The following is a 9,164-nucleotide window of genomic DNA, read 5'->3' on the forward strand; positions in this document are numbered from 1 at the left end:
TGAAAGATTGTGATAGCTTAGATCAGGGTGAGGATAGTGGAGGTGGAGGGACATGGATGCATGTAGAATTTATTTGGGGGATAGAAATAATAGAACTAGGTATTTCTATGTGATTAAAGTGAGAGAAAGGATTGAGGGATGATTCTTAGAGCTTGGGGTTGAACAACATCATGGTGCTTTATTATAAGACAAGGACGATTGGAGGGACAGCAGGTCTGGGGAGGAAAATCAATGTTCAGTGTGAGGTACATAGGTTTGGAGGGAAATGAATCAATGTTCGGTTCAAAGTACTTAGATGATGCCAGTAAAGATGGCAAACAAATAGTTAGATACAGAGTTGAAGAACCAGGGACACTACACATTTCCTCTGCTAACCTGTGTTGGTCATACAGGATAAGTGAGAACTAAACCTTTTTGTGTTAAGCTACCAAGGTTTGGGGGTTCATATGTTACTGTAGCTCAACTGATTCTATACTGACTACTATAGCCAGAGAAATGGATTTAGGTGTTTTCAATAAAAGGATATTACCTGAAATCATGGGATTGGACATAATAACTTAAGGAGAAAGTGTAGATGGAGAGGAAAAGGGAGCCCAGTCTGGAACTTGAATATGATCTAACACACAGGTATTGGGTAAAAGAGGATTGTGTGATGCCTAGGAAGCTAAGAGAAGAAATGAGGTGTAAAAATGGCATCCTTAGAGTGCAAATCCCGAGTATTTGAGCAGAGGGATGATTTTGCAGCAGGCATGGGCATTTCAGGGCTTCCCTGGTGGCTCAGATGGTGGGGAATCCACCTGTAATGTGGGAAACCTGGGTTCAATTCCTGGGTTGGGAAGATCCCCTGGAGTAGGGCACAGCAACCCCCTCGAGTACTCTTGCCTGGAGAATCCCTATGGACAGAGGATCCTGGCGGGCTACAGTCCATGAGGTTTCAGGGAGTTGGACATGACTGAGTGACTAAGCACACAGCACACGCGCATTGCAATGGGTGTTATGTTTTCCTGAGATCGTTCGTTGTGAGAGAGAGCCTGTGCTGTGATTTTTTGAGAATGAAGTCATGAATGGAACATAGCACATTGTGCACATGCTACAGTGGTAAACTATTTCAAGCCAGCAGGTCACAAAATCTGAGGAATTTTTCTGTTTTTTTACCTATGGTTCTGATTTTGGGCCAGGTAGATCCAACCTGGGAAGCTGGCATGAGGTTAGATGCTTCTCCTGGAGGTTTCCACCATATCCACACGATGCCTCTGAAGCTTCTCTGTGCTCACTTGCCATCAGTCACTCAGTCATATATGACTCTTTGAGACCCCCATGGACTGTAGCCCACCAGGCTCCTCTGTCCACAGAATTGTCCAGGCAAGCATACTGGAGTGGGTTGCCATTTCCTGCTCCAGGGGATCTTCCTGACTCAGGGATCAAACCCACGTCTCCATCAGCTCCTGCTTTGGTAGGCAAATTCCTTACCACTAGTCCCCTGGGAAGCTTGTCCTATTGAAATTTAAGTGTCTGTTTCCACGGATAATGTTCTCCTGGACTCTCTTCCGCGCTTACAATGGTATCTGACACAAAGTAGGTTCTCAGTCACTGTGTGTTCAATGAATGAGAAGTCTTGACTGGCACCTGGCAAGGTAAGCTCCCACACACGGAACGTGATAAAGGTCCTGGTTGTCACAAACATGAAGTGATGAGGGTTTCTCTTAATATCACATGATCAAAGGAAGTCTAAAGTTTTTGTTCCGATTCTTCATGTGGCTAGTCCATCACCAAGTTCTTACTGAGTGCCTGCAGTGACACAGAAGCTGAAAATTGAAGGGAAGAAAGGAAGTATGCTTCTCAGCCTCTACCCTCTAGGAAGAACAATGACGTTGCAAGAACTAGGCTAATGGCTAGGAAAGCATTCGAGAACAGTATGAGATGGTGTACAGTTAATTGAAAAACTGAGTGGCACAGACAGTGAACATTACAGGAGTTTGGTAAAGGGAAAAGGTAAATATATGTGAAATGAAATTAGGTCTAGGAAAATTTCTTAGGGGAGGTCAGATCTGTAAGGCTGGGGAGGGAGACATGGAGAGGTGCTGAATCAGAGCTTCATAGACTGTGAAAGGGTGAGTGAGGAGACCCTTGAAACCAGAGGGAAGAGTGTTATCAGACAGTGGCAGGAAACAGGGCTGGAAAGAGGATGGAGCTAGAGTGGGAACGATTTCAGGACTCAGCAAATATAATTTATGCCATTTATTCTTTTATTCGTGAACATTTTTTTTTTTTTTTTGCAGGGGTTGGATATTGTTCTGGGTCTTCATTGTAGGATGTGAACTTCTCTAGTTAAGGCTTGGACTTCTCTAGTTACCGTGCATGGGTTTAGTTGCCTCAAGGCATGTGGGATGTTAGTTCCTCGACCAGGGATCAAACATGCATGCTCTGCACTGGAAGTCAGATTCTTAATCACTGGGCCACCAGAGAAGTCCTGCATTCATGAACTACTTACCGAGTGCCCACTATGTTCAAGGCACTGTTGGGGTGTGTGCCCAGTCCCTGACCTCACCCCGCTTACATTCTTGATGAGAAGATAGATAATAAACATTGAAACAACTGTGCAATAAAATTTCAGACTGTGTTACATGCTGTGAAGCAAAGTAAGGCAGGACAAGGAGATACAGAGAAATGAAACATGCCATTTTCTTTCTATAGTTGAGGATTGGGGGAGGCTATTCTGAGGAGCTGATATTTATAAAGGGACCAAGTGACAAGATGAAGAGAATAGGAGGTTCCTGGAAATCAAAGTGACAAAGTAAATATTTCAGGAAGATAACACATGCTATGTGTTGGAGAGGTGGGAGGTGGACAGGAGTAGCACCAAGGCAAATGGTGTAATTCAGAATCTAAGATGAATATAATAGAAAGTTTTAGTTATGAAGTTTCTGTTGTAGAACTTTTTTTCAACATGGTATGTATTGGGGCTTTTTTATTTGCTAGATGATTCGGTATTATAGTTTAAATGATTAAGAAATGAGAGAAAGCTCTTTTCTTTGTTTCACCTCATATATCACAGTCAAGAACACTGTAGCTTGCAATCTGTTGGCAATATTGTCATTTCTAGCGTTTTTTTTATCCTTTCTACCTGTAAAGGGATGTGCTGCCATCAGAGACTGGTGTCCTTGGAAAACAGCAAAATGGAAGTTAGAGGCTCTCTTGCCCATCTCATCAAAGTTAGGCCTATGAGTATTGTGTGGCTTTGTGCCCAGTAGAAAAGGATTAGGGTTGCCAAATCTTTGGATAATAACAAGTTCCAATCTACATAACACCTGGTCTTTACAAACCAAGCCATTATGAATGTAATCCAAGTTGTCACCCCAGGGGTTTTATTGTTTCCAAATTAATCAGAGTCATTTCTTATATATATATGGAGGTTGCCTGCCCATGTTCTCTTGTTTAGTGTGGATGGAGTGACCACCTCTCCAATTTGGCTATGGCTTGGTGATGTCAGAAAGTTGTGGGGAAGAAGGGATCATCCATCACAGCCTAGATCTTCTTGGTCAGTAAATATTATTGGAGGCTGAGCAGCAAAATAGAGAACTCAGAGGACTCTGGGCTTGGAGGGAGGATTCTAGAAAAAGGTTCAGAAGTAAAGTTCTCAGAGCTGGCCAAATGAGGGTGGGTGGTGGGGTGTGGGCGATGCTCATCGCTGTTCATCCCATTCACAGACCAGATGTGTGACAAGAAAACAGACCCAGGGTCCAATGACTGAAGTCGAGAATTTAGGATTTTGGATCCTGAGGTAAACAACTGGATGCCAGCCTTGGGGAGAGGTAGGAAGGCAGAAGGAAGAGATGGACAGGCCTTTCAAATACCCCTCCACCTGTGCTGTTCTCTTCATTTTCATTCAGCCACCCTCATCTCTTGCCTGGACCACTGTTCATTCCACTTTTGCTAATCTGTCTTTGTAAAACACGCAGGTGATCTTCTTTTTAAAAACCTATGTTTACTTACTTATTGTTTTGACTGTGCAAGATCATAATTGTGGCACCTGGGATCTGCAATCTTTGTTGCAGCAAGTGAGATCTTTAGTAGCGGCATAGGAATTCTTAGTTGTGGCATGTGGGATCTAGTTTCCTGACCAGGGATTGAACCCAGGGCCCTTGCATTGGGGGCGCAGAGTCTTAGCCACTGGGCTCCCAAGGAAGTCTCTTTGAAAGGTCTCAATTGGACTGTGTCATCCACTAGCTTACACGACTGGCAAGTTCTGCCCAGCCTGCCCCTCTGCCCCATGTCATGAGATGTTCCCCCAAACTCGCCAGTCTGCAGCTTTTTTAGGTCCTAAAGAATTCCCTGTGTGCCAAGCTTTCCAAACCTCAGGGTGTTTGGTCCTGTTGTCTCCCTTTTCTTCCTTCTTGGCTGCTGTCTACTTGTATGAGATGCAGTGTCTCTTAGGGGTTAAAAATTGTACACATGACTGCCAGATCAAATTCTAGCTTTCTACTCATTAGCCAGGTGCCTTTGAATAAATTGCTTAAACTCTGTCTCCGTTGTAAAAAAACAAACTTGATCACAGAGCCTACCTCATGAGCCAGTTATGAGGATTAAATACTATTTGTAAAGGACTTAGTCCATGCCTCATATCTAGAAAAATTTCAATAAATGTTCAAGTGCTTAGTCACTCAGTCATGTCCAGCTCTTTGTGATCCCATGAACTGTAGCCCACCGGGCTCCTCTGTCCATGGAGACTCTCCAGGTTGCTATGCCTTCATCCAGGGGATCTTCCCAACCCAGGGATTGAACCCAGGTCTCCCGCATTGCAGGCAGATTCTTTACCATCAGAACCATGTTATTTACCTCTTGTCCTTTGGGTCTTAGCCTAAATATTGTTTCCTCTGAGAGCACCCACCTGAGTTTCATCCTTCCTTTCTATCCCCTTCTACTCACTGCATCTTTCTTCACTAAAGTTGTTTCTTTCTTTTTCTATGTTCGTTATCATTTGTATGCCTGTTTGTTTGTTGTCTGATGTCCCCGTTAGATTGTAAACTCTAAGAGGGAAGGACCCCGCGCCCTGTACCACCAGACAACCACCAGGTTGTACAGTGCCAGGGACATAGAAGACACTCAACAAATGTCTTGACGGGTGAGTAACTAGGGCTCGTGTCTCAGGACTAAGTAGGTCTGTGAATACCCAGTGTCCAAGGGGAAAGTGTTGGTGCCTCTGAAGGCCCGAACAGGGCCAGAAGCCAGCGGAGTTCCACTTCACTGCTTTTCAATACACCGTCTTTACATTGTATTTTAAGATGTTGACACATCAAAATCAAATTACTGGACCAAGCTCAAAACTTACATTTGTACGCCAAGATGAAGTGCTCTTTTTTGGCAGGAAAAAAAAAAAAGTTCAGATTTGCCATAAAACCTCATCTAACCTGGAATTGGCCTGAATGAATTGTGTAAATGAAGCAATCATGGTTCCCCCCACCTCCCCACTCCACTTCTGCCTCCCAAGGTGACTGAGCAGTTGACTCAATTCACTGCTTTCAGAGATGGGCTAATGTGGACCTGGGCAGTGACTTCCTAAGTGCAGAGCCCAAGATACTGGCTCAGGCTTGCATTTCTCTCTCTGACTTGAAAATTGGGCTGCTTTTTCTGCATGCCTTTATTATCCCTTATTTATTTAATGCCAATGCTTGTCTGTTCTAAGTACACAGCACTTTCCTATCCAAGCTTGTTAGACTATATGGAGAAGATGGTGTTCAGAAAAAACAATGAGAAATATGCACAAAACTGAAAATAAACTCCAGTGTTATTTGGCCAGTATAGACTTGCTTTCCTCTGTGGTTCCTCCTTGTTTCTCATCAGGGACTCCATCCCAAGAGACCTCCTCCCACCTCCTCTCCTCTTCTATTCTATTGTTTCCTTTCATCTTTCCTGGAAGCCTAGAGGGGATTAGAGGCTTTGGCATCTGTGTGTGAGGGGTTGTGGGAATGTATAATCTCCAACTTATTTTCCATTTGGAATATTGATCTATTCCTTACACATAATGATGACACCTATTTTTTCAAGGCCACCTTCTTCCAAATTCTTTGTTTGGTCACTCCCCCTAACCCCTACCCATCCCCCTAATCTTCATTGAAAACATCTCTGTCCCTGCATAGATTATTCTTTTAATCTAGATTTTGAGGGATGTGTTTTTTATTAAAAACCAAAAGCTGACTGTTTTGGCAGGAAACTCATATGCTCAGTAAAATGTGTATTTAAAATATAAATTGGGAATATGAGCTAGAAACATCTGCTTTTTCCTTCTCCCAGATTTTTGTATGCAATTGAACAATATTAGAGAAAGTTTAGCATTTCGTACTATGTAACTATACTGAGATACCTGCTGTTGGCACAATGTCTTAATAAAAAGTGACTATTTTATAGTTTAGAGGAGTCAGTAAGCTAACAAGAGGTAGCAATGCTTAAAGTTCAAGGTTCTTTGTAATTTAGATATGATTTAGATTTTTATCCTTATGAGTTCCTTATTTTTGATTAAGAATCCCAATGTATAGGACATGATTGCCATATAGGTATTATATTTTGTATTCTAGATTCAAAAAAGCAGGAGACCAAACCAAGTGCAACAGAGAATGAAAGTTACTTTTCAAAAATCAAAATATTCTTATAAATACTAGAGCAAGGAGTTAATGAGAATGGGCTAGCATAGTAAATTAAAATGCACATTGAATTCAAATTCCTAGCCTAAAGAAAAACATATGTATTGGTGCCTCTGAAGAGGGAGAATACAAAACTGTAAAAACATGCATAAATGACATACTCAGAAGTGGGTCCTTGATGGCCTCTTTCTACAAGGATTGCAAACACAGATCTTTCTACCATATGGATGCATACATGGGATGTGGTCTGAAAACGCTGTGTTGATTCTGGAAAGACCAGAATCTGGAAAGCCAGGATGGAACAGTTCAGGAAAACAGATGTTTTTCTTTGGTTATTGTTCCTGAAGTTACTTAAATGAGACTCATTGGCTATTGATCTGTATATATTGAGATTACAATAAAACATAATGGACCAGTTTCTTTTCCCCCAGGCTCATAGGATTGCCATTTTATTTCTTGGGAGTAATAAATCATGGTCTTGGATTTGGGGAAGTATTCTAGGATCTGGATGGCAGCTGATTTAAGAGAGTGATGTCAGAAAGAAAGGCACAACCCAGAGTGTGATGCCAGCGCTTGCTGGGAGAATAGAAATTGCTGTTTAAAATATTAAACAAGGCAGGTTCCCTCTCCAGTTTTCAGTATCCAGTCCCACAGCAAGATGGATCAGAACCCCTCATCATCAGATTCACATTTCCCTTTCCAGTGGCGCTTATATTCTTTTATTCCCCCCCTCCCGTGACAACCCTAGCTGTTCCGTTTATCTCTTAAATCTAATTTGCGCTATGACATCAAGCTTTAATTTTCTCAGGATTATTTTGCTTCTTTTGAAGCACCCATGGCGTGCCAAGCATTGGGTAAAATCGAAAGGATACAATTCCTGCTGTTGCTGGGTTCACACATTTAAAGAGATATGACAGGCAAAATACCCTGTAATTGGCAATAGGTAGTCCTCAAGATTTTTTTTTTTTTCCTCTCTTTTGGAGAAACTTCTTCATCTCTCTGAAGGAGCTTAAGAAGTTACCTAGATCAAAGTTGTCTAAAACCTGGAGGGTTTGGAATGGTTTCAGAGAGGAAGGGGAGGATTCTCAGCTGTGACTGCTCCAGCCTGCCCACGTGCTCTCTGCACGCCTGTCTTACCTGAGCGGACTTGACTCTCCTCACTCACCACTAGCCTCTACCACCCAGTTGCCTTAGACTCTTCTCCCGCCCCCTCCCCCAAGGAGAGCACACCCATCTCCCCACTCCTGCAGCCAGGACACGAATCCTTTGCAAAACAGGCTGAAACTAGGCTCGAGTCTGGGTGGGCTGACAGTCTCTGGGATCCCCTCTAGGAGGAGATGTCCAGGCAGGTACGGACCAGAGCTAGGGACACGCCCCCCTCGTGCTCCCCCAGTCACCCTGGATTTCCTCTTTTTCACCTATCCGGCTAGGATGTTCTTTGTCTTTTTCCCTGTATCACTGAAGCCCTCTCGTGCCCGGGGACTGCAGAGGAACGCCAGGCTATCCGCCGGGCAGGACGACTCTGCCTGTGAGTGTTGCGTGTGTTTGTGTGCGCACGTGAGTGTGTATGTGTGTGCCTGTGTGCATGTGTTGCTGAGGGGCTTGGGATTATAACTGAGGAGTAAAGCACCCCCGCTCTCTTTGCCTCCTTCTCCCCTGCCACTTCTTAGATTCCCTCGAGGCGCAAAGTGCTGGCCCCTGCCCGAGGCTGTCGGAGGCTTGGGTACCCCGGGCTCAGGCTGGTTGGGGAGTCCCTTCATCCGGCCCACGCCTGCACCCTGAAGCTTCAAAGTTGCAGAAAACAGTCTTGAGGAGCAGAGGCTGGAGCTTGAGGCCGGCGCGCGGTGGCTCTCATGGGGGAGGGGGCCGAGTGGAGGGTCGGATGTGCGCGCCGCTGGGGAAAAGGGGAGGAGGAGATTGTGGCGGGGAGCAGGAGGAAGGGAGGGGAGGCGGGGAGCAGCTGCTGCGGGCGGTGAGGCGCAAGGTGGCTCCCAGTGGCCCGAGCCCCGCGGTTCCCGGGGATGCGCCAGGCAGCCAATGGCAGCGCAGAGGTGTACAGCAGATGGCGTCCGACTGCGCCGATCCTTCCTCCTCCTCCTCTTCCTTCAGTGCTGAGGAGCCAGAGTCGCCGCTGGGTTGCCAGACGCTGGAATGGGTGGTCTCCCGATACGCACCACCATCTTTTTTGCACTCAGAAAGCTCGGGACTCAGCAGCTCCCAGAGGCTGCGGCAGAGGCACGGGCGAGGCGGGTGAGTACCACCGCGCTGCGCTGCGCCCCAAGCCAGGGATGCCGGTCACCCGGTTGGCGAGGTGACGGGGCGGAGGGGGTCGCGCCCCGGGTACAGACTTTGGTTTTTTTTGACCCTGGGCAGCCTCATTCTCTCCTTCTCCGGGCAATACACGGGAACTTGCTAGCGGAGCTTCCCGGACACCTCTGGCTTGAGGCCGCTTGAGAAAGGGCGGGCTGCCAGGGGCGCAGCGTGCGGAGACCCCTGGGCTGGGAAGGCGGAGGTACCCTACCCACG

The sequence above is a fragment of the Muntiacus reevesi genome, chromosome 3 (genome assembly GCF_963930625.1).
Source record: "Muntiacus reevesi chromosome 3, mMunRee1.1, whole genome shotgun sequence".
Classification (NCBI taxonomy): domain Eukaryota; kingdom Metazoa; phylum Chordata; class Mammalia; order Artiodactyla; family Cervidae; genus Muntiacus; species Muntiacus reevesi.